This window comes from Myxocyprinus asiaticus, chromosome 41, assembly GCF_019703515.2.
Source record: "Myxocyprinus asiaticus isolate MX2 ecotype Aquarium Trade chromosome 41, UBuf_Myxa_2, whole genome shotgun sequence".
NCBI classification, from domain to species: domain Eukaryota; kingdom Metazoa; phylum Chordata; class Actinopteri; order Cypriniformes; family Catostomidae; genus Myxocyprinus; species Myxocyprinus asiaticus.
The window spans coordinates 38,739,071-38,751,541 of record NC_059384.1 but is presented as its reverse complement, the minus strand read 5'-3'; the positions used below and the strand labels follow the sequence as shown (position 1 = coordinate 38,751,541).

The 12,471-nt window shown below is 39.8% G+C and overlaps 1 long non-coding RNA gene across 1 annotated transcript in view; it reads right to left on the bottom strand.

Annotated features, from left to right (window-relative positions):
• The window catches only part of LOC127432194 (uncharacterized), a 494,148-nt gene that overhangs the window by 98,272 nt on the left and 383,405 nt on the right, over positions 1-12,471 (bottom strand). The gene's annotated exons all lie outside the window — the stretch shown is intronic.

The following is a 12,471-nucleotide window of genomic DNA, read 5'->3' as shown; positions in this document are numbered from 1 at the left end:
CCCGACTCAAAGTATGACTGTCTTGCCCTGAATAACCAAAACTCCACATTCCGTGACAAAATAGTATTATATCTATATTTCAATCGGGTCAATTCTCTGAGGCCATCAGCTGACATATGGCACTTCAGCTCTGCCTCGGCACTTTTAATATTTCCTTCCAACTCCACAAGTTCCCGTGCTTTGGATTTTTTGATGAATGAGGCATACTGTATGATCCGGCCCCTAAGAACCCCCTTAAGTGCCTCCCAAGCCACGCCCACAGAGGATACTGAGGACCAGTTGGTCTCCATATAAACATTGATTTCAGTCTTTAACATTTGTTGGAAATCAGGATTTTGCAGAAGGGATACATTAAGGCGCCAACTATATGATTTCTTTTTCTCTATATGTGGCATCACCTCTAAACTCACCAGGGTGTGATCCGAGACTAAAATGTTTCCAATTGAGCAATCAACAACAGATGATATTAGGGATTTGGATATAAAACAAAAATCTATTCTAGAATAAATCTTATGGACTGATGAAAAAAATGTATAGTCCCTACCGGATGGGTTCAAAAGTCTCCAAATATCCAAAAGACCAAGATTTTTACACATCCTGTGAAGAGTAAGTGTTGCTCTAGGGGGTTTACACACTTTTGCTTCACTATGATCAAGGACTGAATCCATCAAAAGATTAAAGTCTCCTCCAAATATTATATCATGAGAGGTGCCAGCGGCTTGCAACATCCCTTCAAGAATGCACATGAGCCCCCACGACAACTTTGCCATCAGATTGCTCAATATTGCCTCACAAATTTGTGAGGCAAAATTACATAACAGAAAATACTTTGTGAAATAAACCCAGTCAATAGGAAGAATGAACACAAAGAATGTGTAGATTCATTCACAGAACTGTCTCAAAGGTGTGATCTTCCACAAAACAAATTCCAGCTGATATAAAGCCATTCAGATTCCTCGGACAGACAAACGAATCTTCAGTGAGCCGGCTGTTATGAGTTCAGCGGATGACATAATCATTCTAATGTCCCGTAAAAAAAACTCAACAAAAAAAACTACAGCCAGCAGGAGGAATAAGCACGAAGAACTAACAGATTAATCCACAGCTGTTCCAAAGGAGTGTTATTCAATAGAACAAACTCCAGCCACTAGGCGGAACCAACAACACAAAAAGAAACAAAACCGGCATCCCGGTTCCACGGATGATGGAGTCAATTCAATCGGAGGCTGCATAAAAGTATATACCATGACTTACACAATCCGTCAGCTTTATAAAAGACATCCTTTGTGTGAGCATGTAGATATTTTGCGGTCATCCGTAGTGTCCACTCTCAATCTGTCCGGGAACTTCAATGCAAAAGTAATCTTTCATCAATGCAAAAGTTTCTTTAAGGAAAAGTGTTATTCACAAATCAAGCTCCAGTCGCTCGGCGGAGCCAACGCAAAAAACCCAAAATGTGGCCCAGCTTTCTCAAGAGTAAGTACAGTGAGTCAGACCCACTCACATGAGAAACATCCAATGGTTTACTCAGACATTGATTATATAAAAGATATTGCCTGATTTGGACAAGTAAATACTTTGCGACCGACCTTCGTTTCTATTCTCAGTTTGGCCGGAAACATCAGAGCGAAAGAGATCTTTTTCTGATGTAAGAGTTTCTTACATTCCTTGAACCGATCGCGTTTCTCTCTTGTCGAACTCGCAAAGTCCGGGAACAAGAAAATATTATGGTTCTTCCAAGAAAGCTTCCCTTTGCTCCTCGCCTGGCGCAGCACAAGATCTTTATCGGATGATCTCAGAAATCTGGCCAGAATCGGTTGGGACCTATCTCCCTCAGCAAATCTGTGAGCTGGGACTCTGTAAGCTTGCTCGATTTCCAGCTTGTGGCCTGTTATGTCGAGCAGACTCGGGAAAAACTCATCTAGGAATTTCACGATATCTCTGCCCTCCTCATGCTCAGGAATTCCAACAATTCGAACGTTATTCCTGCGGCTTCTATTTTCAAGATCTTCAAGCTTTTCAAGGAGATGATCCAAATCAACTTTGGTGGATTAGCGGTTAATTCCCTCTCCGAAGATTCCAGAAAATCGATTCGTTTTTCAACATCAGTCACTCTTGTACCTAACTCAGAGAATTTTATTTCCATCGCCATAATCGATCGACGTATTACAGCGAGATCCTCCAAGTCAGCAAGAATCTTCGTCAACATCGACATGTTGGACAACTGACGCTGGATTCCTTCTCCCGCCGCGCCATCCAAATCGAGTCCCTGGTCTGTAGGCCTGTCGGGGCTTTCATCCTGAACACATAAGTGTCTCTTAATGTCTCCAGAGTCCGAGGATTTTGACTTCTTTGCCATGTTTTGCAACAAAGGGCAAATGTGTAACTGGGTGTATCAAATTTCACCAGATTATAACATGAGAATAATCGAAAATTGCGCAAAGTGCGCAGAGCTCATCGCTCACACGTCTGCTCCTTGCATGGTGTCACCCGACCCCCAACATTACAGATTTTGGATATCTCCGTAATCAAACACACTTGATTCAACCCATCAGCTCGTTAGTGGAGACTCCAAGACCCGAACTGGGTGTGTCAGAAAAAGATGTACAAAATGTGCAGTGTTGGTGGGCCTCCAGGAACAGGGTTGGGAACCACTGCTCTAGGGGCCTTACACACTTTTGCTTCACTATGATTAAGGTCTATCAAAAGATTAAAGTCTCCTCCCAATTTATATCATTAGGGGTGCCAGTGGCTTGCAACATCCCTTCAAGATCTATAAAAATGCCCTGATCATCAACGGTAGGTGCATAAATATTAGCCAAAATCAACTTTTGCCCTTGAATTTCTTCTAAAACAATAATGACTCTTCCTAATTTAATTTAACATGGCCACCCCATATCTTCCCAAAATGTTCAGCTTCCTGCAGGGAAAGATGCATTTCTTGAAACACTATATCATATTTCTTACGTTTAAGAAAAGAAATAACCTTCCTTCTTTTTATGGGGTGCCCTAACCCATTCACATTCCACGTGGAGAGAGACAATCCACTCATATTAATATTTGACATTTTGACATATTAGAAAAAATAGATTGTGTCAAAAACAAAATTATAAAGACCACATTCCAACATTAGAGCAACAAACAAAACCTGAACTTTCCCCAGATAAAAAAAAAAAAACAGAAAATAGAAAAACGTGTGCATTATCCCTTCGCACGACAGTGTCCACCGGCGTCCATCCCTCTAAAACTCAAAGAGTCCATGTACGCCTACGAGAACTCCAGCTGCTAGGCAGAACCAGCACAAAAAGAAAAAAAAATGACACCCAGTTTCCTCTGACAGTCAAATGAATGTTCAGTGAGTCAGGCTTACTTGGCTGATAAATGAGAGCAAAAAGTGCCTTAATCACTCCAATGATTGCAAGAAATATTCCAGAAAACAAACTCTAACCAATAGGAGGCATAAGAACAAATAACGTGCAGATTCATCCACAAACTGTTCCGAAGGAGTGTTACTCCACAAAACATACTCCAGCCACTAGGCAGAACCAGCACAAAAACAAAAAACAAAGAAGGCGCTCAGTTCCTCAGACGAACAAGTGAATATTCAGTGAGTCAGGTCCACTTGGCTGCATCACACAATTACTTACTCATTCCATTGACTTTATGAAAGACATCGCTTGCATATAAATATTTTGCGGCCATCCTTAGTATCTATTCTGAATTTGGCCTGGAACATCAGTGCATATTCGACCTTCCATTGCATTCCTTGAATCGATCACGTTTCTCTCTTGTCGAATTTGCAAAGTCTGGGAACAGGAAAATGCTGTGAAAATGCTGTTCTTCCAAGAAAGCCTTCCTTCGCCTCGTGCAACATGAGATCTTTATTGGATGATCTCAGAAATGTATCCAGAATTGCTCGGAGCCGCCTCCCTCAGCGGATCTCCGAGCCGGGACTCTGTGAGCTTGCTGGATTTCCAGCTTATGGCCTGTTATGTCGAGCAGACTCGGAAAGAGCTTGTCAAGGAATTTTACTATATCTCGATCTTCTTTGTTCTCAGGAATTCCAACAATTTGGATGTTGTTTCGCCAGCTACGATTCTCTAAATCTTCCAACTTTTCCCAAACATGTTCCAAATCTATCTTGGTTGCTAGCAGGTTAGCAGCTAATTCCCTCTCCGATGACTCCAGATAATCGATCCGTTTCTCAACACCTGCCTTTCTTGTAACCATCTCAGTGAATTTCGTCTCCATAGAAGTGATCGATCAATGTATTACAGCAAGATCCTCCAAGTCAGCTACAACCTTCGCAAGCATCACCGACATGCTCGACAGTTGACTCTGAATCTCTCCCGCCGCACCATCCAAACTGAGTCCCTGGTCTGCGGCCCTGTCTGGGGTATCAGCTTGAACACGTAAGTGTCTTTTAATGTCTCCAGAATTTTGAATTCTTTGACATATTGTCTTCATAGAACAGTTATGGATCATGGTGTATCGAATCTCACAGGTTTATGATATAAAAAGTATTAAAAACTAGCAAAGTACGCAGAGTTTGTCATTCACATGTCCAACCCTCACATGGCACCATGCGACTCCGATAACTGCCATTTTAAAGTTTCTAGGGACATGTCCTAAGGATAGCGAGGAGTTAATAATATTAAGAAGAGGTTCTAGGTCACGTGCTGCCATGCGAGGGTCGAATGTGTGAGCGGAAAGCTCTGCGCACTTTGCTAGTTTTTAATTATTTTTATATCATAAATCGGTGAGATTCGATACACCCTGATTCTTAACTGTTTTATGAAGACAATATGTCAAAGAATTAAAAAGACACATTCGTGATTGATACCCCAGACAGGCCCGCAGACCAGGGACTCGATTTGGACGATGCGGCGGGAGAAATTCAGCATCAGTTGTTCAGTATGTCTGTAATGCTGACGAAAGTCATCGTAGACTTGAAGGATTTGGCTGTAATACATCGATCGATTACTTCCATGGAGGCGAAATTCTCTGAGTTGGTTACAATATTGGGGGATTGGAGGATTTGAGTTTTGGACTCAAGATGGCGCCGAGTATGGCTGCTGCGTTGCGATCTTCGACACAACATGGCAGTGTTTTGTTTGTTTTGTTCACAATTCTTATGTTTTTTGTCTTGGATGTTGTCTGCCTTATTGTCTACGACAGACAAACACTTTTGGACATTGGTTCAGCAATTTCACACTGTAAACCGGACTTCAAATTCCTCAATGCCACTGTTTACAAACACGCAAGCGGAGCCCTTTGTCTGGGCAGTCCGGATGCGGAAACGCAGGAGGAAAAGGGGAAACAGAGTAATCTCATCAGAGTAAGACACCGCGCAAATCGACCCCCGCTACCCAGTATTCTACTGGCAAATGTTCAGTCTCTGGATAACAAGTTCTGCGAGCTGAAAGCCAATGAGAGACGAGGGACTGCTGCATTATCTGCCTAACAGAAAATTGGATGTCTGCGGAGATTCCAGATTCAGCCATTGAACTCGTGGGGTTCTCCGTGCACCGAACGGACAGAGCGAAAGACCTCTCAGGTAAAAGCAGAGGTGGTGGTGTATGTTTTATGATCAACAAATCCTGGTGTGATCAGAGGAACGTACATTCTATCAAGTCTTTCTGCTCTCCTGATCTGGAATTTCTCATGCTTCTGTGTCGACCATTCTGGCTACCGAGGGAATTCACAGCGGTCATTATCACAGCTGTGTACATTCCCCCACAAGCCAACACAGACCGGGCAATCAAGGAACTGTATGGGAGTATAAGTGAGCAGGAAACCATGCACCCTGAGGCCGTGTTCATTGTGACCTGGGACTTTAATAAAGCCAGTTTCAAATCAGTCGCACCAAAATACCACCAGCACATTAGTTTCAACACACGAGGGGACCGGGTTTTGGACCATTGCTACTCTCCCTTCCGGGATGGCTACAAATCCCTCCCCCACCCACCATTTGGCAAATCGGACCACTCTTCCATTCTGCTTCTGCCCGCTTACAGGCAGGAACTGAAACAGGAAGCACCCACCCTCAGAACGATCCAGTGCTGGTTGGACCAATCAGACTCTACGCTACAGGACTGTTTTGATCACACGGACTGGGAGATGTTCTGGTCTGCCTCTGATGACGACATCGAGGTTTATGCTGATAGCGTAATGTGTTTCATCAAAAAGTGCATGGAGGACGTAGTTCCAACCAGAACAATATGGAACTACCTGAACCAGAGGCCATGGATAAATAGCGATGTTCGCGCAGCACTTAATGTGCGGACCTCCGCTTTCAATTCCGGGAACGCGGAGGAGCATAAACAAGCCAGTTATGCCCTCCGAAAAACTATCAGAACAGCAAAATGCCAGTACAGGAACAAGATTGAAGGACAGTTTAACACCACCAACTCTAGAAGCATGTGGCAGGGAATTAGCATCATCACGGACTTAAAAATAAGAATAAAAACTCCGCCATGAACACCGCTGCCTCTCTCCCGGATGAGCTAAATACTTTTTATGCTCGTTTCGAGGGAAATAACACCGCCCTCGTGGAGAGAGCTCTCACGGCCGAAGCTACAGAGGTTAGTTCACTCTCCGTCTCTGTAGCGGATGTAATCTGATCCTTCCGACGGGTGAATATCCGCAAAGCCGCGGGCCCAGACGGCATTCCGGGCCGCATCATCAGAGCGTGCGCGAACCAGCTGGCTGGTGTTTTTACATATATTTTCAACCTTTCCCTCTCTTTGTCTGTAGTCCCCACATACTTTAAAACATCAACCATTTTGCCTGTTCCAAAGCAATCAAAAATAACTTGCTTAAATGACTGGTGTCCTGTTGCTCTAACCCCCATCATCAGCAAATGCTTTGAGAGACTAATCAGAGATTACATCTGCTCTGTGCTGCCTCTCTCTCTTGAACCATTGCAGTTTGCTTACCGCAACAACCGCTCAACTGATGATGCCATTGCATCTACACTTCACACTGCTCTCTCCCACCTGGAAAAAAAGAACACTTATGTGAGAATGCTGTTTGTAGACTACAGCTCAGCATTCAACACCATAGTGCCCTCCAAGCTAGATGAGGAACTCCGGGCTCTGGGCTTAAACAGCTCGCTGTGCAGCTGGATCCTGGACCTCCTGTCAAGCAGACGCCAGGTGGTTAGAATAGGCAGCAACATCTCCTCATCACTGACCCTCAACACTGGAGCCCCACAGGGCTGTGTTCTCAGCCCCCTCTTGTATTCCTTGTACACACATGACTGTGTGGCAACACATAGCTCCAATGCCATCATTAAGTTTGCTGATGACACGACGGTGGTAGGTCTGATCACTGACAATGATGAAACAGAGAGGAGGTGCACACTCTTGACACACTGGTGTCAGGAGCACAACCTCTCCCTCAACGTCAGTAAGACAAAGAGCTTGTGGTGGACTTCAGAAGAAAAGACAGAGAACACAGTCCCATCACCATCAATGGAGCACCAGTGGAGAGAGTCAGCAGCTTCAAGTTCCTGGGTGTCCACATCACTGAGGAACTCACATGGTCCATCCACACTGAAGTCATTGTGAAGAAGGCTCATCAGCGCCTCTTCTTCCTGAGACGGCTGAGGAAGTTTGGAATGAACCGCCACATCCTCACATGGTACTACATCTGCACTGTAGAGAGCATCCAGACTGGCTGCATCTCCGCCTGGTACGGCAATAGCACCACCCACAACCGCAAAGCACTACAAAGGGTGGTGCGAACTGTCAGACACATCATCGGAGGTGAGCTTCCCTTCCCGTCCCTCATTTTAATGGAGGAATACGAATGTCGGTACAGAACTGTGCAAACTTCATGAAACACCTCTCAAAAGTCAAAAAGCAACTTTTTAAGCTCAGAAAGATGTTTGGAGTCAATTTAAATCAGAATTCTCTTCTGAATGTCATGTAATCACTGAAACATTATATTTCACTAATATAACTAGAAGACAGCTATGCATTTCAAAAGGAAGTCAAAATGCGTCATTGCAGAATGTTTGCATGCATTATGAAAGCTACACAATCCTTTTAATTGGAGGAATCTGAATGTCATTATAAAACTCTGCAAACTTAATGAAACAGCTCTCAAAAGCGAAAAAACAACTTTTTATGCTCAAAAAGTTGTTTGGAGTAGTTTTTCATCAGAATTCACTTTTCACTGAAACATGACATTTCACTAATATAACTTGAAGACAGCTATGTATTGCAAAAGGAAGTCAAAATGTGGCATGTTTGCATGCATTATAAAAGCTACACAGTCATTTTGATGAAGGAATCTGAATGTCAGTACAGAACTGTGCAAACTTAATAAAACTCCTTTCAACAGCCTAAATTCATATTTTTATGCTCATAAAATACTTTGTAGTAGTTTTTATCAGAATTCACTTTTCACTGAAACATGACAATTTATTATTGTAACTAGAAGGCAGCAATGCATTGCAAAAGGAATTCAAAATGTGTCATTGCAGCATGTTTGCCTGCATTACAAAAGCTACACAATCATTTTAATGGAGGAATTTGAATGTCAGTACAGAACTGTGCAAACTTAATGAAACAGCTTTCAACAGCCCGAAAGCAATTTTTTATGCTCATAAAGTTCTTTGGAGTAGTTTTTATCAGAATTCACTTTTCACTGAACAATGACATTTCATTATTGTAACTAGAAGGCAGCTATGCATTGCAAAAGGAAATCAAAATGTGTCATTGCAGCATGTTTGCATGCATTATAAGTGCTACACCATCATTTTAATTAAGGAACCTGAATGTCATTAGAGAACTGTGCAAACTTAATGAAACAGCTCTCAACAACCCAAAAGAAACTTTTTATGCTCAAAAAGTTGTTTGGAGTATTTAATCAGAATTCACTTTTTACTGAAACATGACATTTCATTATTGTAACTAGAAGGCAGATATGCATTGCAAATGAAAGTCAAAATGTGTAATTGCAGCATGTTTTAATGTATCAAAATGTGTCAGTGCAGCATTATAAAAGCTACACAATCATTTTAATGGAGGATTCTGAATGATATTTGAGAACTCTTACTTTTCATTGAAACATGACATTTAATTATTGTAACTAGAAGGCAGCTAGGCATTGCAAAAGGAAGTAAAACTTGTCATTGCAGCATGTTTGAATTAATTACAAAAGCTACACAGTCATTTTAATGGAGGAATCTGAATGTCAGTACAGAACTGTGCAAACTTAATGAGACAGCTCTCAAGAGCCTAAAATCAAATTTGTGTGCTCATAAAGTTCTTTGGAGTAGTTTTTATCAGAATTCACTTTTCACTGAAACAAGACATTTCATTATTGTTACCAGAAGGCAGATATGCATTGCAAAAGGATGTCAAAATTTGTCACTGCAGCATGTTTGCATGCATTATAAAAGCTACACAATCATTTGTTGGAGGAATCTGAAAGTCAGTACAGAAATTTGCAAACTTGATGAAACTGCTCTCAACAGCCCAAAAGCAACTTTTTATGCTCAATAAGCTGTTTGGATTATATCATCAGAATTTTCATTTCACTGAAACATGAATTTTCACTAATATAACATGAAGACAGCTATGGATTGCAAAAGGAAGTAAAAATGTGTAATTTCAACATGTTTGCTTGCATTACAAAAGCTACACAATCATTTTAATGGAGGAATCTGAATGTCAGTACAGATCTGTGCAAATTTCATGAAACAGCTCTCAACCTACCAAAAGCAACTAATTATGCTCATAAAGTTGTTTGAAGTATTTCATCAGAATTCACCTTTCACTGAAACTTGACATTTCATTATTGTAACTAGAAGGCAGCTATGCATTGCAAAAGGATGTCAAAATGTGTCATAGCAGCATGTTTATATATATTATAAAAGCTACACAATCATTTTAATGGGGGAATCTGTATGTCAGTACAGATATTTGCAGATTTCATGAAACAGCTCTCAACTAACCAAAAGCAACTATTTATGCTCATAAATTTGTCTGGAGTATTTCATCAGATTTCACTATTCACTGAAACATGACATTTCATTATTGTAACTAGAAGGCAGCTATGCCTAGCAAAAGGATGTCAAAATTTGTCACAGCAGCATGTTTGCATGCATTATAAAAACTACACAATCATTTGTTGGAGGAATCTGAAAGTCAGTACAGATCTGTGCAAATTTCATGAAACAGCTCTCAACTAACCAAAAGCAACTATTAATGCTCAAAAAGTTGTTTGCAGTATTTCATCAGAATACACTATTCACTGAAACATGACATTTCATTATTGTAATTAGAAGGCAGTGCAAAAGGATGTCAAAATTTGTCATTGCAGCATGTTTATATGCATTATAAAAGCAAAACTATCATTTTAATGGAGGAATTTGAATGTCAGTACAGAACTGTGCACACTTAATTAAACAGCTTTCAACAGCCCGAAAGCAACTATTTTTGGAGTTTTTTGGAGCAGTTTTTATCAGAATTTGCTTTTCACTGAAACATGACATTTCGTTATTGTTACTAGAAGGCAGCTATGCATTGCAAAAGGAAGTCAAAATATGTCATTGCAGCATGTTTATATGCATTATAATTGCAAAACTATCATTTTAATGGAGGAATTTGTATGTCAGTACAGAACTGTGCAATTTTCATGAAACAGCTCTCAACTAACCAAAAGCAAGTATTTATGCTCAAAATGTTGTTTGGAGTATTTCATCAGAATTCACTATTCACTGAAACATGACATTTCATTATTGTAACTGGAAGGCATTGCAAAAGGATGTCAAAATTTGTCATTGCAGCATATTTATATGCATTATAAAAGCTACACAATCATTTTAATAGAGGAATCTGAATGTCATTAGAGAACTGTGAAAACAAATGAAACAGCTCTCAACAACTTAAAAGAAACATTTTATGCTCAAAAAGTTGTTTGGAGTATTTCATCAGAATTCACTATTCACAGAAACATGACATTTCATTATTGTAACTGGAAGGCATTGCAAAAGGATGTCAAAATTTGTCATTGCAGCATGTTTGTATGCATTATAAAAGATACACAATCATTTAAATAGAGGAATCTGAATGTCATTAGAGAACTGTGCAAGCTTAATGAAACAGTTCTCAACATCCCAAAATAAACTTTTTATGCTCAATAAATTGTTTGGAGTATTTCATCAGAATTCACTTTTTAACTGAAACAAGACATTTCATTACTGTAACTAGAAGGCAGATATGCATTGCAAAAGGATGTCAAAATTTGTCACAGCATCATGTTTGCATGCATTATAAAAGCTACACAATCATTTGTTGGAGGAATCTGAAAGTTAGTACAGAAATTTGCAAACTTAATGAAACTGCTCTCAACAGCCAAAAAGCAACTTTTTATGCTCAATAAGTTTTTTGGATTATATCATCAGAATTTACATTTCACTGAAACATGAATTTTCACTAATATAACATGAAGAAAGCTATGGATTGCAAACGGAAGTAAAAATTTGTCATTGCAGCATTTTTGCCTGCATTACAAAAGCTATACAATCATTTTAATGGAGGAATTTGTATGTCATTACAGAACTGTGCAATTTTCATGAAACAGCTCTCAACTAACCAAAAGCAACTATTTATGCTCAAAAAGTTGTTTGGAGTATTTCATCAGAATTCACTATTCACTGAAACATGACATTTCATTATTGTTACTAGAAGGCAGCTAGGCATTGCAAAAGGATGTCAAAATTTGTCATTGCAGCATGTTTGCTTGCATCATAAAAGCTACACAATCATTTTAATGGAGATATCTGAATGTCAGTCCAGAACTATGAAAACTGAATGAAACAGCTCTCAACTAACCAAAAGCAACTATTTATGCTCAAAAAGTTGTTTGGAGTATTTCATCAGAATTCACTATTCACTGAAACATGACATTTCATTATTGTAACTGGAAGGCAGCTATGCATTGCAAAAGGATGTCAAAATTTGTCATTGCAGCATGTTTGCATGCATTATAAAAGCTATACAATCATTTTAATGGAGATAACTGAATGTCAGTACAGATCTGTGCAATTTTCATGAAACAGCTCTCAACTAACCAAAAGCAACTATTTATGCTCAATAAGTTGTTTGGATTATATCATCAGAATTTACTTTTCACTGAAACATGACATTTCACTAATATAACAAGAAGACAGCTATGCATTGCAAAAGGAAGTCAAAATATGTCATTGCAGCATGTTTATATGCATTATAAAAGCAAAACAATCATTTTAATGGAGGAATTTATATGTCAGTACAGAACTGTGCAATTTTCATGAAACAGCTCTCAACTAACCAAAAGCAACTATTTATGCTCAAAAAGTTGTTTGGAGTATTTCATCAGAATTCACAGAAACATAACATTTCATTATTGTAACTGGAAGGCATTGCAAAAGTTTGTCAAAATTTGTCATTGCAGCATATTTATATGCATTATAAA